The 20,400-nt window shown below is 38.8% G+C and overlaps 1 protein-coding gene across 2 annotated transcripts in view; it reads right to left on the reverse strand.

Annotated features, from left to right (window-relative positions):
• ARHGAP28 (Rho GTPase activating protein 28) overlaps positions 1-18,144 on the reverse strand; it is a 257,348-nt gene extending 239,204 nt beyond the window's left edge. The window contains exon 1 of one of the 2 annotated variants that reach the window (XM_072828781.1): positions 18,033-18,144. The gene's annotated coding sequence lies outside the window, so the exon portion shown is untranslated. The remainder of the gene's footprint in view (positions 1-18,032) is intronic. The other variant, XM_072828774.1, reaches the window with a different exon arrangement.
• Between the last annotated feature and the right edge of the window lie 2,256 nt (positions 18,145-20,400).

Below are 20,400 nucleotides of genomic sequence, written 5' to 3' on the forward strand. Positions count from 1 at the left end.
AAATGCTGTGTCACAATATGTATCTTAACACCTGGGAGGCTCTTTCACCTTACCAGATTACAAATGTTATCAGATATCATTGACAATGACACAGAAATTGTGGGATGTAGACGGATGACTGCATTTTTAAAGCACAGAAGCCGAAAGAGCAAGCAATTTATCACTCACTGCTTTGCGGAGTCAGCACAGCATTGGGGGATGACAGAGAGCCTTGAGGAGCCTGAGATCCAATACCAGTTTACACAAGGGAAATACAATCCCAAGTCCATGAGGTTTCTTAAAAAATGAGAACTGTCACTGGGCTCTGCCTCTTAGGTTAAACATTATCCAGTAGAGATTGATGCAGAAGGAGAGAACTTGGCTTGGAAGCTGGTGAGAAAGGTGTCCCCCAGAAGGAAAAGCAGTATTATTATTTAGAGATTGGCAAAATGTGACAATCACATGACTTCCAGGTAGAAATTTAAGGTAAGTGGCATAATGAATAAGTGCCAGGACTCTGGAGTCAAACTGCCTGGGTTTGGATCCTGGCTTTGTCACATCCCAACTTCACAAATTGGGCAAGTGAACTTCAGCCTATTTAATGGGGATGATAATAATAACATCATAAGGAATTAAATAAGGGGGTGCATATAAAGTGCTTAGCATGGTGCCTGGCACACGATACAGGCTTTAAGAGGGTATTGGGCATGGAGTGGCAGGACAAGGCCCCGGGAGTGAAATTCTAGACTCAGCCTATGTACAAGTGTTGAACTATGCTGATCTCAGCTCCATGATGGGCCAGACATGAAAAGCATACAGTCACAGTACAGACTACTGTTGTAAAGACAGCAGAAGTGAAGCAGTCACAAACAAGGGAGTGTTACAGACTACTGGTGGCTTCACTCCAGCACAGACTTGCACACAAATCCAAGATAAAGATGATCATAAGTTATTTGGATTCTGTGAGGGGGAAAAATGTTGACTTTACATGATTTTTGCAGTCTTAATCACCCAAATTTCCAGACATAATGCATAGAACCCAGGACAGGGTCAGAACACCTAAACTGCTCTTAGTTCCTACCTGTCTTCTAGCTCACTTAATTTTAGGTATTTCATTGAACCTCTCTGCTTTCTCAACCAATAAATGAAGGTGATAGAATTTTGACTACTTGCATAATGCATTTTGTTGAGAATATAGAGATGATAATTTACTAGTATTTTGAGGGAGGGGAAAAGAGTTTCAGAGATCCAGGAACAGAACTATAATTCTAAAGAACTGGAGGGTATTATGCTGAGTGAAATAAGTCAATCGGAGAAGGACAAACATTATATGGTCTCATTCATTTGGGGAATATAAAAAATAGTGAAAGGGAATAAAAGGGAAAGGAGGAAAAAATGAGTGGGAATATCAGAAAGGGAGACAGAACATGAGAGACTCCTAACTCTGGGAAACGAACAAAGGGCGAGGGTGACTGGGTGACGGGCACTGAAGGGGGCACTTGATGGAATGAGCACTGGGTGTTATGCTATATGTTGGCAAATTGAACTCCAATTTAAAAATATGTAAATAAAATAAAAATAAAGTTCATTATGAGATCAATAAATATTCTTTGGATTGAATTGAATGATTCACTGTGGTAACTGATAGATATGTATAACATGCACATAAATGAGTAGAATATACACATAGTTATGCAACCAGACCTACAGATTTAGAAGCAGGTGCTCTGTGGTCCAGTCCCAGTTCCGAAACTACCTAGCCCTGCGACTTTAAGTCAGTTAAGACTTCTTTTCTTTAGTTTTCTCCACTAAAGAACACAGACAATAAAATCCTAACTTACAGCATTATTTTTTTGAAAAGCAAATAAACACGAATGAACAGTTTATAGTACTCTCTAAAATTACAATGTTAGTAATTAGTATCATTGGCTATTTGAAAATTTTTAAATTGTGGTAAAATACACATAACCTAAAATTCACCATCTTAACCATTTCTGAATGTACAGTTCTGTAATGTTAAATACATTCACACTATTATACAACCAATCCCTAGAACTTTTTTATCTTGCAAAACTGAAACTCTGTACCCATTAGATAACAATACCCATCCTCCCTTGCGACTCAGCTCCTGGCACCACCATTCTCTTTCTTTGTGAATATGATAACTTTAGGTTCCTCATATAAGTGGAATCAATCCATATTTGTCTTTTTATGACTGGCTTACTTCACTTAGTATAATGTCCTCAAGTGTCATCCATGCTTTAGAATTTCCTTCCTTTTTAAGACTAAATAATATTCCTCCACAGAATACTAATAGAAATAATTTTCCATCTTTTTTGGTGCTCATTATTTGTAACTCATTTTCCTCCTTCTGGAGATACTTTTAGCTTCACCCTTACCAATTTTTGTATCTTTAAAATGTGGTTTGTTTATCACAACCAACCTGATAAACTTATTTCTTTTACATCAAATGCTACTCTGCTTTCTTCTGGGAGCATCTGGTTAATAAAGAGAGAGAGAGAGAGAGAGAGAGAGAGAAGCCTAATAGTAACTATAATAGGCCAGTGCTGTACCCACTTGACATAAAAAGCATTTCAACAAATTTAACATGATTGATGATAGAGTCTCTTAATTTCGCTGTGCAGAGAGAAACTGCAAAGATTTGGCATGTCTATCACTATCCTCAAGGAAAAGCCATTTTTTACAAGACCTATCATGGCTGTTATTATAATTGATAACATAGTCTAATGCTAAAGTTTAGTGTTGGTGGTTCTACAGGGAAAAAAAAAGTTTGCCTAAAAAAGAAAACACTTATTTTTTAGGCAAACTTTCGAGATATTGCAGGTTTAGTTCCAGATCACTGCACTAAAGCAAGTATTACAATAAAACAAGTTAAGTGAATTTTTGTTTTCCCAGTGCATATAAAAGTTACATTTACACCATGCTATAACCTGTTAAGTGTGCAATAACATTATGTCTTTAAAAAGCAATGTATACACCTTAATTTAAAAATACTTTATTGCTAAAAAATGCTACCTATCATCTAAGCTTTCAGCAAATCAAAATCTTTTTATTTATTTATTTATTTATTTTTTCAAAATCTTTTTAATGGTGGAGGGTCTTGCCTTAATGTTGATGGCCACTGATTCATCAGGGTGGTGGTTGATGAAGGTTGGGTGGCTATGGGAAATTCTTAAAAGAAGACAATGATGAAGCTTGCCACATCAATCAATTCTTCCTTTCACAAATGATTTATCTATAGAATGAATGCTGCTTGATAGCATTTTACTCACTGTAAAATTGGAGTTAATCTTCCCAATCCTGTTGCTGCTTCATCAACTACTTTTATGTAATATTATAGATTCTTTGTTGTCATTTCAACAATCTTCATAGCATTTTCATCAGTATGAGATTCCATCTCAAGAAACCATTTTCTTTACTCATCCCCATAAAAAGCAACTCTTCATCCATGAAAGTGTTTCGTGAAATTATAGCAGTTCAGTCACATCTTCAGTCTCCACTTCTAATTCTAGTCCTCTTGTTATTTCCACCACACCTGCAGTGACTTCCTTCACTGAAGTCTTGAACCCCTCAAAGTCATTCATGGAGGTTAGAATCAACTTTTTAAAAAAAATTTTTTAAATTTATTTATGAGAGTCACACAGAGAGAGAGAGAAGAGGCAGAGACACAGGCAGAGGGAGAAGCAGGCTCCATGCACCGGAAGCCCGACGTGGGATTCGATCCCAGGTCTCCAGGATCGCGCCCTGGGCCAAAGGCAGGCGCCAAACCGCTGCGCCACCCAGGGATCCCCTAGAATCAACTTTTTTCCAACTCCCATTAATGTTGATTTTTGACCTCTTCCCACGAATCATGAATGCTCTTAATGGCATCTAGAATGGTGAATCCATTCCAGAAGGCATCCATGGTTTTTGCCCAGATCCATCAGAGCAATCACTATCCTTAGCAGCTATGGCCTTATGAAATGTTTTCTTAAATAATAAGACTCAAAAGTCAAAATGACTCCTTGATCTATGGATGACAACATGGATGTTGTGTTCACAGGCATGAAAACAACATTAATCTTGTTGGACAACATAATCTTGTTGGACATCAGAGGTTTTGGGTGACCACGTGCATTGTCAGTGAGTGGCAGGTTCCAACAGTGGCCTTAAAATATTTAGTAAACCATGCCATAAACAGATGTGCTATCATCTAGACTATTGTTCCATTTATGGAGCACAGGCATAATAGATTTAGCATAATTCTTGTGGGCCCTAGGATTTTCAGAATGATAAATGAGCACTGGTTTCAACTTAAAGGCACCAATTGCCTTACCTTCTAACAAGTCAGTCACCCTGTCTTTTGAAACTTTGAAGTCAGGCATTGGCTTTTCCTCTCCAGCTATGAAAGTCCTGGATGGCGTCTTCTTCCAATAGAAGGCTGTTTCATCTACAACGCAAATCTGGTGTTTGGTGTAGCCACCTTCAGTAATGATCCTGGCTAGATCTTCTGAGTAACTTATGCAACTTCTACATCAGCACTTGCTGGTTCACCTTTGACTTTTTTTTTTTAAGATTTTTATTTATTTATTTATTTATTTATTTATTTATTTATTTGAGAGAGAGAGAGAGAGAGAGGCAGAGACACAGGCAGAGGGAGAGAAGCAGGCTCCATGCACCGGGAGCCCGACGTGGGATTCGATCCCAGGTCTCCAGGATCACGACCCCGGCTGAAGGCAGCGCTAATCCGCTGAGCCACCTGGGCTGTCCTTCACCTTGCACTTTAATGTTATGGAAATGGTTCGTTCCTTAAACCTCATGAACCACCCTCTTCAGGCTTCAAACTTTTTTTCTGTAGCTTCCTCACCTCTCTTCAGGCTTCACAGAATTAAAGAGCCTTGGGTCCTTGCTCTGCACTAGGTTTTGGCTCAAGGGAATGTTGTGGCTGGTTTGATCTTCTAATCTAGACCACTAAAACTTTCTCCATCTCAGCAATAAGGCTGTTTCCCATTTTTATCATTTGTTTGTGTGTTCACTGGAGTAACACATTTAATTTCCTTCAAGAACTTTCCCTTTGCATTCATAACTTGGCTGTTTGGTGCAAGAGGCCTAGCTTTCAGCGTATTTTGGCTTTTGACATGCGTTTCTCACTAAGTTTAATCATTCCTAGTTTTTTATTTAAAATTGAGAGACATGGGAAGCCCAGGTGGCTCAGCGGTTTGGCACTGCCTTCAGCCCAGGGCGTGATCCTGGAGACCTGGGATAGAGTCCCACACGGGCTCCCTACATGGGGCCTGCTTCTCCCTCTGCCTGTGTCTCTGCCTCTTTCTCTTTCTCTTTCTCTCTCTCTCTCTCTCTCTGTGTCTCTCATTAGTAAATAAATAAATAAAATCTTTAAAAAAATAAAGTGAGAGACATGTGACTCTTCCTTTATTTGAACACTTAGAGACCACTGTAGGGTTATTCATTGGCCCAATTTCAATATTGTTGTGTTTCAGGGAATAGGGAGGCCTGAGGAGAGAGAGAGAGAGAGAGAGAGAAAAGGGGAATAGCTGGTCAGTGTAGCAGTCAGAATACACACATTGGTTATCGATTATGTTCACCATCTTACGCGGGTGTGGCTTGTGGGACCCCAAAAACAATTACAGTAGAAATATAAAAGGTCACTGATCACAGATCACTATAACAAATATAATAATAATGAAAAAGTGTGAAATATTTTGAGAATTACCAAAATGTCCCGCAGAGACAGAGTAAGCAAATGCTGTTGGAAAAATGGCGCCAATAAACTTTTTCAGGTTTGCCACAAACCCTCAATTTGTAAAAAATGCAGTATCTGCAAAGTGCTATAAAGTGAAGTGCAATAAAGCAAGGTATGCCTGCATATAATTTTTCACAACTGCTTATTGGATAAGGAAAATTATCCAAACACAAATACATTTACAGAAAATACTTTTCCGCAGAGATGTGTTCCTGTTTTATTTCAAAGGTTTTAAGAAATCATCTTGTTTCCACCCTTCATTAGTGAAAATACTTTTATGTAGCTTTCTTCCTTATTGCAGAGAGAAAGTTTAAACCTCATCAGAAATCTTTCTAAATCATTTCTTAGAATCGTTGGGATTTTTAAAATTCTAAATAAAGAAATATCAATATTTCTTTCTCAGCTCGTATTTGCCTGCTGTTTGAACAGTTTTCCCAAATGTGAAATGTATCCATATACAGAGGATGAAGTAAATTTAAGATAAATATCAAGGTATTTCCAGGGAGAAGTTTAGACCTTTTCTATGTCTTGGCTCATCATTTTCCACTGTAATATTCTCTTAGTCCCAGTCAATAATTTTCTCTGCATATTTCAGCAAACTGGTGTGAATGGTGCAAAGCACAGCATCAATCACAGTCTGAAAGAAGTTCTTCTCATGGGTAGTTTATCCAGTTTGCTGAAGTAGGGATGATAAGTCCCATGGTGTGGGATGCCCAGGATCAATCCCTTTAGGCTCAACCAGTTGACTGGAACAGCTCAGCCTCACTTACCCTATTGGCTGCTGCTCCATTTTGAGGTTACATCTATACAATGGTTTCTTTTTTCAAGGATACTGTATCTACTGTGCCATACTATCCCTCTAGGGAGAGTGGAATACGTCCTATAACAGAAGGGAAAAAGCAGTATTCCCCTGGAATCGACCTATGTTAGAAATAACCCTTGTATATATTTCTATTCCATGCCGGCCAGAAAGATTTTCTCAGCCCACCACCTTTCTTCTCTTAGGGAAAGGAAGATGGCTTAGACAGCCACCTGTACCAGCCACCTATTGGCTTCCTTTATGAAACAGACAAGCTGAGGCCTGGCCTAAGATGTCTGGTATAGGGAAATATGGGTTACTTCTGAAAATCTGTTGGCAAAACCTAGTAATATGCAGGTATTTTTCACCTGATTATGAATTAATGTTTTACTATAATATTTTTTTCTGATTATCAAAGTAACCCAGTTCCACTTCTTGTGAAAAAAATCTGACATGTAGCTAAATCTTTACATATAACTTTATTCATCACATCATTATTTATAATATCAAAAAACAGATATAATTTTACTGTCTAGTAGGGAAATGCACTGTAACATCATATCTTCATTAAAAATGTTTTAAAAATTGAGGATAAGTAAAAATGCTTACCATATAATATTGAAGAAGAAGAAGAAGTGTTTTTTTAAATGCATGTTTATTATAGAAATTTTGGAAATCACTGGAAAGTGATGTAAAAAACAAAATGAAGTTACCCAAAGATTCAGTATCCATAGTCAACAGCTTTAAAAAAAAATGTGTTTTTTCTGATCTCTGTTCCATATACACAGTGAACTCACACTGTACACTAATTTGACTTGCACATTTTAACTGATATACATATAATACCACTCAAACCTCTGCTTTCCTAATTCAATTCTCTTCTCTGTCTCCCTGCTTCCTTCCTACAGGACTCACGGGATTACATGGTACCAGCCTCTATAATCCAGTCTAATCTCTCATTTCAAAATCCTCGATATCTCAACATCTCTAAAGTCTTTTTTCAACAGGCTTCAGGAATTAGAACATGGACATTTTAGAAGGCACATTATTCTGCCCACCACTGTGATTAGTCATCAATCAAAGGTAAGTGTGAAAGCCATCAAGGCTCCTTGGCAGCATATAAATAAATTCTCATTTCCAGCAGTTGGAGAACACAAAAAAACTGAGGATTAGTTCAAGGTCCTAATTAGAAAACTATCAGAGTTCCAGAGCAGATTAAATCCTTAGCCCATCTCCTCTCTGTTGAAGACGAGTGCACTCTCTTTAATCTGAAGAGGATACAGAGACCTCTGCCCTGCAAAACAGAACACGCTGCTGTGTCTAACCCCATTTTCCTCTCTGGACACCAGTGATCTAAACAGAGTTAATTACAATATAACCTTACTGCGAAGTGTTACATCTGCTAAGAGAGGAAAATAATTATACTCCAAAGAAGCTGCAGTGTATTACCAACAAAGACCATTGGAACCAAGAGAATTTGAATGGCTGTGTGTCTTGTGGGTACTTGATGAGAAGCAGAACATCAAGTTAGATAGATAAGGGAGTTTATTTAGAGATGTTGCTAACATACCCTTAGGGTGGCACTTGAAAGCAATGCCCCCACATTAAGTGAACTAGAAATGCCCAAACTGTCACAGCAGACTATGGAAGAGGGATCAAAAGGCATGGAGAAATGGCCATTATAGGGAAAATGTGTTATGTAAGGACTGAAAACCCACCATATATGACTATGCCACAGGGAGGGCCCAAAGGGCATTCCACACATCAAAGCCATAAGGAGTGAGCATCACAAAGAAGCTCAGACATGGCCATCTTTCCTGTGAAGGGTGATACAGAAGGTGCTTTACAGAACTGCACTCCCAGATAGCAAAGGGGATGATAGATTCTTGAAATAAGAGTTTGGGTTGGGACACCTGGGTGGCTCAGCGGTTGAGTGGCTCGGGGCATGATCCCCCGGAGTCTGGGATCGAGTCCCACATTGGCCGCCTTGCAGGAAGCCTGCTTTTCCCTCTGCCTGTGTCTCTGCCTCTCTCTCTCTCTCTCTGTCTCATGAATAAATAAATAAATAAAATCTTTTAAAAAAGAGAGAGAGACTGGGTTGTGGTACTTCAATATCAGAAGAGGGTGGGTGCCATTATCATAAACAACAAGGTTGTGACATATACAGGGTTGTGGAGGTGGTTAATAGAACACAACACCTCTTGGGATGTACTAGCAAAATGAAACAGGATATGTCTTAATCTATACAACTAAAAGAGATCAAAGATGTATCAATCAAGAGACTGAGGTCAGATACCCAAATTGGAAGTCACAATCGCTTGCCCAATTTCAAGACCTGAGCCAGGTTCATACCCATAGTTCATTGACTAAAGAAAGCTTGGGTCTCCAGAAGAAAGGACCTTGTAATACAAGTATGCAAAATAATGTTTCCCAGCCCTTCCCCAAAAAGACATATGGCCATTTACTCAAGTAACTATACATGCTGAAAGGGGAATGCCAAAAATTTCAAAGATTGTTGGACACAAAGTCTGAGCTGACACTGAGATATGAAGACTCGTCATGGTCTCTGTTAGAGTGAGTTTAAGAGAGCCAGGTTACAAATGGAGTCCTGTCCAAGGTCCAGTTCACAGTAGTTAGTCCATAGATATAACCAGTGGCAGTTTCCCCAGTCCCCAATTATTTAAGTTTAAAGGAAGAGGAATTCTTTGCTAGAACAAAACAGTTGTAGTAAAAATATTGGAGACTATTCTCATTGATTCTGATTGGACACCTCATAAGCTTTAATGCTCTAGCCAAAAATTTTCTTGGAAATCTTTTCAATATTTTCAACTTGGGTCCTGTAGCAATGTGGCATGTAAGATGACTCAAACCCCTAGGAAGCGGGATATGAGAAAGTGTTGTTTGGATTGCAAAGGAAACAATAGTTCTATTCATGGAGAAAGAAAATGTATCTTCATTGTGCAAAATCTACCTGCCTGAAGGTAGAAGGCTGAATTAGCGGATTTAAAAAACTCTTTTATTGTGACATATAATTTACATACAGAACAGTAAGAAAACACATAACATCACCCAAACCAAGAGATATAATTATTTCCTAGGAAACCTAAGATCAAGAGAGAGAACATTACTAGAATCCCAAAGCCTTGTGTATAACATCTCAATCATGAAAACTACCCTCATTTTCATTGTTTTCAGCAAGAGGATTGATCTAATAATCTAGTTGGCCATTTCCAGAAATGGAAGTTCTGGGTGACTTTTCAAGGTCCCTTTTAATGTTACCACTCACTAATGAGCTCAGAAGTGATGGTCAATGTGATTACACTCCTGTATAAGTCTCTGCACTAAGCGGAAGGCCAACGATTTCCATGGACCATTAGTTAAAACTCAACTGACTTGAAAAAAGGGTTTCTTCAAACCAAGGTTTCAACCAAGGTTAAAAACCACCAACCAATATTCGTGAATGTCTCTCAAGATAAAGTCCAGTTACTTGAAAGAATTGCTCATGGCTTCCTCTTTCATTGGAACTGGCAGATATTTATTATATGTTCTTTCCTCACTCTCTTCTCCCCTGCCTCCCCAAAGCTTTCTCTCTCACTCACTGAGTCATTGGGCAATTCTTCAGGGAGCTCTAGAGACTTACTGACTTTTATGTCTGAATTTTAAATTCCATTAAAAACAAAGATCCCTTTTCCTATTGATTTTGTCCCAGTCTTTTGGAAGCTCTAAATGATTCTTGGCTTCTGTACACCAGTCTCAGAGTAATCTCTTTCTTCCCCTTTGGAGCTTCTTAAAACAAATCAGCATAATTGTGTCTACATACTCCTTTAGCATAAAGCCTTCATTCTAGTTTTCAAAACCGCTCAATGATCTTAGAAATGTTTTCTTCACATTTTTGTTGACTCTTTATTTTTAAAGCAAGTAAAAGCAAGTAATCCAAATGTTTGATTATTTTTGTTGACAAGGAGACCTCAGCTTCTTTCCCCACTCCCCAAGAAAATCTTTCTTTCTGAGAGGTAAAGGTCTATTTGACCATAACATTACTGCTTCAAACATAATACTTTAGAATATAAGACTGTCTTTTCTCAGGAGACAAACGTAGTCAAAGCCATCATTATTCAGCTGACCATGTCAAATGAAATGCATCTTTTTTTATTCTCTCCAAGATCAATATAATGCATTACACAAGAGGAAGATTATATCCATATAGACCAAAAAAGGGGGACTTTTCAGAAGGAAATTTGAAACATGAGTTGCTCTGTTTCTGGTAGTAAAAATATATTTTCTATTCTGGAAAAGGTAACCCAGATCCATGCAATAGTTCCTTAAAATCACGGACAATGGTCAATGTCTGTCAATTCCACTTTCCATGAGAAAAGAAAAATCATTGCTGGGGTATGTCCAACGGTTTACAACACATAGAGGGGAATTTTTTGAGCATTTGCAATAAGAATATTCACTATAGTATTTCTTCTTTAAAATAATAAATCCTGGGGCAGCCCTGGTGGCTCAGCGATTTAGCGCCGCCTTCAGCCCAGGGCGTGATCCCTGAGACCAGGAATCGAGTCCCACGTCAGGAACCCTGCCTGGAGCCTGCTTCTCCCTCTGCCTGTGTCTCTGCCTCTAAAAATTCATTAATTACTCATTAGGAGGAGTGTTTACTTTCCTCATGCTGTTTTTAACTTCCTTAAGGTTAAAATTAGCTTTGTGTTAAAATTGTTTTGTGATACAGATTTTACCAAAGTTTTAATCCATAGAAGACAACTTGTATTGCTTGATTTTTCTACAGGAGAATATATTACATGAGAATATATTATAATTGAAATCAGAAAAAGAGAGGAAAATTACCTCATGTCATAAAAGCATTATCTGACTAATTGATTTAGTTCTTCATTTTGTTTCTATAGTACCAAATTGGCTAGAAAGTAACATCCAGAGATTGAATGAAAGAATCACCTTGGGTATATAGTACATGCATATCTCAGAGATGTACATATACCAGTTGCCCAGAAATATTTTACAGCAGATTTTGATTTGAGTTTTTCTACCAAGAGTTTTAAATTTTGTATTAAGTGTAAAAGACCAAATGACAAATAGCTAATTATTACTTGTTATGTTTATAACTGTATTATTTCTATGTTGTAGCCTTAGCAGAAAGTTAGTATTAAAAATGTGAAAAGCACTTTGAGTTCCTGCCCTCTTGATTTTTCTTTGAAACTATTTTGGAAGACTGCCAAGCATGTGTTCAACAAATGTTTTATACTGGAAATGTTTTGCCATAATCACAAACTGATTGAATAACCGTGATAATTTAAGTGGTCTTTTGTTCGCATGCTTCAATGCTTTGTTCATTTGCTTGAAATATGTACTTTGCTTTTAGCTAAAATCAGGTTCATATGTGTTGAAAAATAAAGAGCTGTATATTTCCATAGCTTTATTCTTGTAACATGAGATCTGTAAAAGATTTGAGAAATAAGTTAATAATCACTTGGCATCAAGTGAAAAGAAAGCTATATATGGGATATGTTTTCATAGTAAGAGCATTTGATTCTGGTCAAATTCATGTCAAAGAAGAATTAGAATTAATTTTAACCTTGGTATGCCTGAAATATGGACAGCCAGAGTATCTTAATAGGAAACATATTTTCACATTCAGAATTGCTTATTCTCAGGCATAAAGTTTCCATTTGAAACACTGTAGCCTCCTACAGCAAATCCCTCATTTATCTGAAAACCCCAACTATCCTGATCACCTTTGAGAATCAGGAAAAAAGAAAAAAAAAAAAGCAAGAAAGCTTGTGAACAGCAAAATAGAAGCCACAAATCCTCAGAACATTAGCCCTTCTCTGAGAAGTCTACAATAGATTATGAACTTCAATTCAAAAAGACTCTTGAAAGTCAAGCTGAAAATAGTACAAAGTAGGGATCCCTGGGTGGCGCAATGGTTTAGCACCTGCCTTTGGCCCAGGGTGCGATCCTGGAGACCCGGGATCGAATCCCATGTCGGGCTCCTGGTGCATGGAGCCTGCTTCTCCCTCTGCCTATGTCTCTCTCTCTCTCTGTGTGTGACTATCATAAATAAATAAAAATAAAAAAAAACTTTTGAAAATAGTACAAAGTAGTGATGTTGACATTACAATAGTCCAAGAGGAAACAGCAAAGCTGCTAAGCAAGCATCATGATCAGAAAATTGAAGTCTGGGGCCATTGCATGTAGGATCAGCATACTCTCTAAGGTGCAGCAGTGTGTGTTGTAGAATATAATAATGGATATCTTAATGATACTGATTATTTGCTCCCCAAACACGCATCCTGCCACAGTACTTTTTGCCTTGGGTCATCTCTGGCTCTCAGTGCTCCTGTGTTTTGGCTGTGACATGCCACTCATGAAGTATATAGGCAGCAATTCCAAAAGTGTTCAGAGCAGGGAAAGATCATCAATTACATACCCTCCCTGTTCTCCTGGTTAATTTATCCTCACTGCCTGTATTTATATGAATTCACGTGATGGAAACACCAAGAATACAATTTGCCTTACAGACGAAAATATGGTTAAAACAATGATATATTATGGCCTGGAGCATTTTCGTGTTTATATTATGAGACATTTCTAGGTTTTCTTATGGAAAAAAATCAGTCAAATAGGACATGTGCAGATTGTAAATATAGCTCCCAAATTTATACTGTGATCTTACAAGTACACTGCTAGTTTCCACTAAAAGAAAGGGGATTCAGATGAGTTTGTTTTCTAATGAGCAAAAGTATAGAAAGGTCAAGAAAAAGATACAGGGATCCTGTCTGGACTTTGCAAAGAAAGCTTTCTTTCTTGGCAATCACAGAAAGTTAGAAACAAAGACTATTTGGACCACCATCAGCACACTTAGAAGACCTCACAGGCAGCAGGAGCGTCCCCTTGAATATGACACTGCACCTCTGGCCTTGCTGCCTTAGCCACAAATAGTGAAGCGGGAACACCTGTGAGCTGGTAAAATAAAACTCACAAAAAGGCAGCATTCGTAAGGAATACTCATTCCTTGAGGGATGTTTTAAAAGCACGTCTTTTTTTTTTTTTTAACTGAAAAAAAAGTGAAATTTTAACTTAATTCCTTTGGTGGGATTGAAATTTTATAATGGAGATGTTTAGCATGTGCTTTCTCCACTGCGGGGAAGGGGATGCTATGTTTTTCTTCTTATAGCAGTTGGAAATTCATTGACAGTGCTAACAAAAGCAATACCCTTCTCACTTTGCTTTTGTGTGGATTGCATAACCCTGGATTAAGTGATTAAGGACAAGGCCCTCTCTTGCTGAGAGGTAAAGAAACATGGGGTTCACATGCCTAGTTTTTCACATCTAGGATCGTGCTAGAGCTCATAATAGCTTTGATTGAAATCATATTATTAATTTTGTTGTGGATGAGAATACTACATTTTGAATATTGAGACATTTTTATAGATGGCAAGAAAATGAGGAGTGCAAAGAACTGCCTCCCTCCCGCAAGCAGGCAGGAGTGCTAAGCCTTACAAACCTCAGAAGGTGCTAGAAAAAGACGACACAGTTATGTTTTCCTAAATCTACCTTCTTTCTTCTTGCTTTCCACTACTTGAGCTGTCTTTTCTCGTCAGTGGGGCATCACTGAGACTTCTGGACACACTGGGATGACAAAGAGGTTTATAGCAAGCACTTAAACTTAACATGAATACTGTCACCAGGAGAGTGCGAGTAGCAGGGCTGGAGCACAGAGGACATAGACAGAGAAGGCTATAAAAGGATGAGTAAGCGACAGGGAAAGAATGAGAACATTGACATTTCTGTGTATTCCAAACCACAGATACTAGAGTGTTTAACATCAATTACCAGTTATCCAAAGCACTTTTAAAATTCTTGCTATTTGAAAGACTAATTCCAGATTCAAAAATTAGCATATTTTTGTAAATATTATTTGCACTATATTTGCAAAGTGTGGTATTTCCTGCGTTAATGGCCGGGAGGATGTTAGTAAAGATTTGCAATGATTCTCTGAAATAATTTTTCTTTTTTTAAAATATTTTACTTATTTATTCATGAGAGACACAGAGAGAGGTAGAGACATAGGCAGAGGGAGAAGCAGGCTCCACGCAGGACTCGATCCAGGGTCTCAAGGATCACGCCCTGGGATGAAGGCGGCGCTAAACCGCTGAGCCACCCGGGCTACCCCCCTAATTTTTGTTTTTCACTTCTATTTCTCTGAAATGATTAGCCTTTGGGCAACCCTGGTGGCTGAGTGGTTTAGCGCCGCCTCCAGCCCAGAGCGTGATCCTGGAGACCCTGGATTGAGTCCCACGTCGGGCTCTCTGCGTGGAGCCTGCTTCTCCCTCTGCCTGTGTCTCTCTTTCTGTGTCTCTAATAAATAAAATCTTTTTTAAAAATAAAATGATTAGCCTTCCTGAGCACAGGTCCCAACTCCCCCATATCCTCAGCTGGTTCATGCCTCCTCCTCCTTCAGGACTTTGAAAATTAACAACACAGGAAACAACAAATGTTGGAGAGGATGTGGAGAAAGGGGAACCCTCTTGCACTGTTGGTGGGAATGTGAAATGGTGCAGCCACTCTGGAAAACTGTGTGGAGGTTCCTCAAAGAGTTAAAAATAGACCTGCCCTACCACCCAGCAATTGCACTGCTGGGGATTTACCTCAAAGATACTGATGCAGTGAAACGCCAGGACACCTGCTCCCCGATGTTTCTAGCAGCAATGTCCACAGTAGCCAAACTGTGGAAGGAGCCCCAGTGTCCATCGAAAGATGAATGGATAAAGAAGATGTGGTCTATGTACACAATGGAATATTACTCAGCCATTAGAAACGACAAATACTCACCATTTGCTTCAATGTGGATGGAACTGGAAGGTATTATGCTGAGTGAAATAAGTCGATCGGAAAAGGACAAACATTATATGGTCTCATTCATTTGGGGAATATAAAAAATAGTGAAAGGGAAAGGAGAGAAAATGAGTGAAAATATCAGTGAGGGTGACAAACCATGAGAGACTCCTAACTCTGGGAAACGAACAAGGGGTAGTGGAAAGGGAAGTGGGCCGGGGGTTGGGGTGACTGGGTGATGGGCACTGAGGGGGGGCACTTGGCGGGATGAGCACTGGGTGTTATGCTATATGTTGGCAAATTGAACTCCAATTAAAAAAATAATAAAATAAAATAAAATAAAGGACTTTGCGCTTCACTGCCACACTTGATCTAAGTAGCATTCCTGAAACTCCAAGTCCAGATTTCCAGACTACCAGCATGTTCTATCAGCACCCTATACTTCTCCTGTCTGAGCCCTTAACACACTGTAAAGGAATGGTCTATTCATCTACCTTGATTCTCTGCTAGACTCCAAACTTCATGAGGACAGGAAAGGGATATTTATAAGCATGTGCTCTGGAATAACAAAACCACTTTGTAGGGTTGTAGGGCATGTTCGTACAAGTGTTAGTCTGTTAGTTACATACAGTCTTCATGACAATCCTACAAGAGAATGGGGCAGAGGTAACTTTCCCAAAGTCATACAGCCAGCAAGTGGCAGATCCAGAATTTGAACACTGGCCTTTGTTTCCAGAGACCATGCTCTTTACCACAATACACTGTTGCCTCTCAAACCAGAGCACATGGGTTCTAGAACAAGTCAGCCACTTACTAGCCATTTTACCTGGGCTAATTTCTTATCCTGAATGAATTTCAGTGTCTTCATCTGAAAAATGAGAATAAATAACAGTATTTGCTTTAAAGAGCTGAGAAGAGTCAATGAAATAATGCCTCTAGAAGTCAGCTGAAAATGCACTCAGAAAAAAAAAAAAGAAAAGAAAATGCAGGATCCCTGGGTGGCGCAGCGGTTTGGCGCCTGCCTTTGGCCCAGGGCGCGATCCTGGAGACCCAGGATCAAATCCCACGTCGGGCTCCCGGTGCATGGAGCCTGCTTCTCCCTCTGCCTGTGTCTCTGCCTCTCTCTCTCTCTCTCTGTGTGTGACTATCATAAATAAATAAAAAAATTTAAAAAAAAAAAAAAGAAAAGAAAATGCACTCAGCATAGTGCTTGGCATATAATAAATGCTCAATATTATTTGTCTGCTGTCCTTTTATCCTTGTTCCTATTATTCTCCTTCTCTTCCTCCTTTTCTTTGTTTTTCTTTTTCTCCCCCTTACTCTTCAGAACTGTGCCTTCAGCTCTGAGCAAAAGATAGACATATAGTGGACATCAATAAACATCTTATGAGGGCAGCCCCAGGTGGCTCAGTGGTTTAGCACTGCCTTCAGCTGAGGGCATGATCCTGGAGTCCCAGGATGGAGTCCCATGTCAGGCTCCCTGCATGGAGCCTGCTCCTCCCCCTGCCTGTGTCTCTGCCTCTCTCAATCTCTCTCTCTCTCTCTGTTTCTTATGAGTAAATAAATAAAATCTTAAAAAAAAATCTCATGAATGAAGGGATAAGGGAATGGATGAATGAGTAAATGAATGAATAGTAGGCCAAATTTCTTTGATACCTATTTGCATCTTCGACGTGCCTTAGCCACATATTTTCTACCTCAGCAGACTTAGAGACACGTGGCTGTGACTCCTGCAACCCTGGATAGGATATGGCCTGCCAGGCACTTGTACCTCTTCTCCCTCACAGCAGAAACCCTGCTGAAGAGCAGAAACTTTCCAGGCTAAAAATGTGTGACTTGGTTAAAAGTGAATGACAAACCAGGCCATCCTAGAACCACAAAGTTGGCATTCAAGGTCCATTTGTGAGAGTTTTGGAAATGCCCATAAGACCAAGAAGTATCATTTAGCCCCAATTCTAAATTACAGTTGACCCTTGCATAACATGGGGGTTAGTGGCTCAGACCCCTCATGCAGTAGAAAATCCATATGTACTTTCTGATTCCCTGCAAACTTAACTACTCATAGCCTACCTTTGACCAGAAGCCTTACTGAGAACACAATTGATTAACACATATTCTGTATGTTATATGTATTTCATACAATAAAGTAAGCTGGAGAAAAGAAAATGTTAGAAAATTCTAAGGAGGAAAAAATACATTTATAGTACTATACTGTATTTATTGGAAAAAAAATTCATGTATAAGTGGATCCGCATGGTTCAAACCTCTGTTGCTCAAGTCTCAACTATATTCAATTTTCAAACAAAAGTATACATTAAATTGACATTATGGATATATCAAAATTTTGCTACATTAAGCTAATAAGCACCCTGCCAAGCCATTATTATGTCATTGAATATTAATTTAAATAATAATAGTGAAATAGTTATTATAATAATTGCTTAAATTTATATGAAATCTTTATCTTTTTTTTTTCTTTTTGGAGTTCATAGCTCCAAAATAGTGTCAACATTTGAAGCTGCCAGATTATATCAGGCTAAACATGATTAGCTGACATTCCTGGCTGAACGCACTCCCACAGGTTAAACATAAGCCAGAAACCAACACCAAATGCAGTTCAGGCATTCCTGAATCAAATACCTTAGTGAAGAAAAAAGATAAAATCTCAGATCTTCTCATTCTTGGCAAATGCTTCTACATTTTTTTCCCAGTGTTAGACTTAGGAGAATTCTCATATAGGAGGAATTTCCTGTTAAGTGGGAAATGTCACTGCTGTGTATTTTCTATGGCTCCCAAGTCAAGTCACCAAACCTGCCTTGTTCCATCATCAATGGGTATGACTTCTTTGTCTCTCTACCTATGCTCATGCTTCCCAATGTGGGTTGGAAATACGGCCTGGTGCAAAGGTGAGCATGAGCTGTGCCTGCACTAGAGAAGACTTGGGGGAGCCTGCTCAACTTGGTTGTTTTCAGCTGGAATTTTTGTCACTTCTTTGTATGTCAGTTCCCTTTGTTGTACTCTTTTAGATAGGGTCCCACCATTCTCTTTTGTTGGGGGTGGTTTGATTCGGGGAATATGCAGTTCCTGGCTTTCTCTTTTGGCATGGCAATCTTAAATGACAACTAAAAAGAAATCCAAATGTGTGTGGGGGATGACAGGGATCTCAGTAGAGTCCCTCCCCAGGCTGTTTTCATTGTCCACGAGAAACATGCAGAACCACAGGCAGAAACCCGCCCTCTGTGCTAAGCATATAGCGGCTCTTGTCTACTGAGTTAATGGGCCTAAGGAAGTGAATGCCTGGTTTCAATTCAATTCTTTGTTATTTTGTATTTGTCTGTCCCTTTCAGAAGAGTCCATTTGTCTTAACCAAATTTGGCATATAACTAAAAGATTTACCTCAAGTTTTAATTTATCTTTGATATTTTTGGCTTCATCCGGTGCCTTGAAAAAAGCAATGGAGGGTCTGGGAAGAAAAAGAGAGAGAGGGAAAGGGAGAGGAAGAAGGAGAGGGTAAGAGAGAGAGAGAGAGAGAAAGTCACAAGGATCCAGCCTCCGACAAATCAAATTCGTGGAAATATTTGTCTTCCACCAGAGAGTCTTAGGGTAAATATCTCTGATGTTGTCAATTTCTTATCTATTTACCAGAAATCTGTCTCATTATCTAATGAAATTTAAGGGATTTCCAAGGGCTCCACAAATATATAGGAATTTAAAATACTTAGCACTTTATAGAAAGGAAAACTTAGTTGATTAAAATTAGATTAATTAAATCATAATGACTTACATTTTGATCATTGGTGGTTCATGTCACCTGGGCCAGGCCTATGTTAAGTTTCACAATATATTTTAAAAATTAAGCATGGATTAAAAAATAAAGTTCAATAGATTGAAAACACTTTCTCAAAAATTTGCTTTGTAAAGTGTTTAGTTGCAAAATACAAATTTTTTTTTTTTTTTTTTTTTAGAGGGAGTGCACACAAGAGCACGTGCTCAAGCGTGAGCTGGTGGGATGGGGCAAAAGGAGAGGGAGAGAGAATCTTAAGCAGGCTCCATGCCCAATGCAGAGCCAGACATGGGGCTTTATCTCACAACCCTGAGATCATAACCTGAGCAGAAATCAAAAGTCCGACGCTTAGCTGACTGAGCCACCCTGGTATGCCCGATATATAAAGTTTTATTGTTTTATTGTCAAGAGCCCAGAAGTCTCCCAGAAAAGGAGTTTCATTATGTTTTACACCTAAAACTAATACAATGAATTACAACATAAGGAAAGAAGAAGAGGAAAGGTTCTAAAGGTTCCTAAAATAGGAGCTATTGTTGTGGGGAAGAAATTTAGAAAATAAAACCTCTCCATGGTATATACCTACAGAATTTCTGCTTATAATAAATGATGTTTAAAGGAGGTGTTAGTGAGAATAAAAATAAAATAACTTGAAGCAAAGTCATTCAAATAATATTGCATCTGTTCCTGAATGCATATAGAGTGTCTGAGATCTGGAAACCTGAGCTCTGGATAATATGTAGGGATAACAGATGTGGCTCCTGAACAAGAAGAGATATGGCTGCAAAGTGCACAAAGGTCAGACCTACAGCAAAGTCTTGTTAATTATAGCACAGGCTTCTAGAAGCAATCTGCCTCCCTGACACACATAAATGCACAACACACACACACACTCATTTTTTTCTTTTCCTTTTATGACGTTACAGCATTTGGGGTTCCTTAATCTCAAATTCCTATGAATTCCTACCTGTTCTCTCTCTTTTAATTCACATCCTTCCTCTTAAGGATCTGTTTATTTGAATATTTTTCCATGTCCTTTTAAAATATTTTTCTAATTTTAAGTGCAATCTACCCCCCAGCACGGGGCTCGAACTCCCAACCCCAAGAGTTGCATGCTCCACCGACTGAGCCAGCCAGGCACCCCTATGTCCTTTTAAATTGGGACTTGATTTATGAGGTTACTCTCTTTGCAAATTCTACCCTGGTGGTCCCAGAATCTCATTGTGC

This window comes from Canis lupus, chromosome 6, assembly GCF_048164855.1.
Source record: "Canis lupus baileyi chromosome 6, mCanLup2.hap1, whole genome shotgun sequence".
In the NCBI taxonomy this organism is placed as follows: domain Eukaryota; kingdom Metazoa; phylum Chordata; class Mammalia; order Carnivora; family Canidae; genus Canis; species Canis lupus.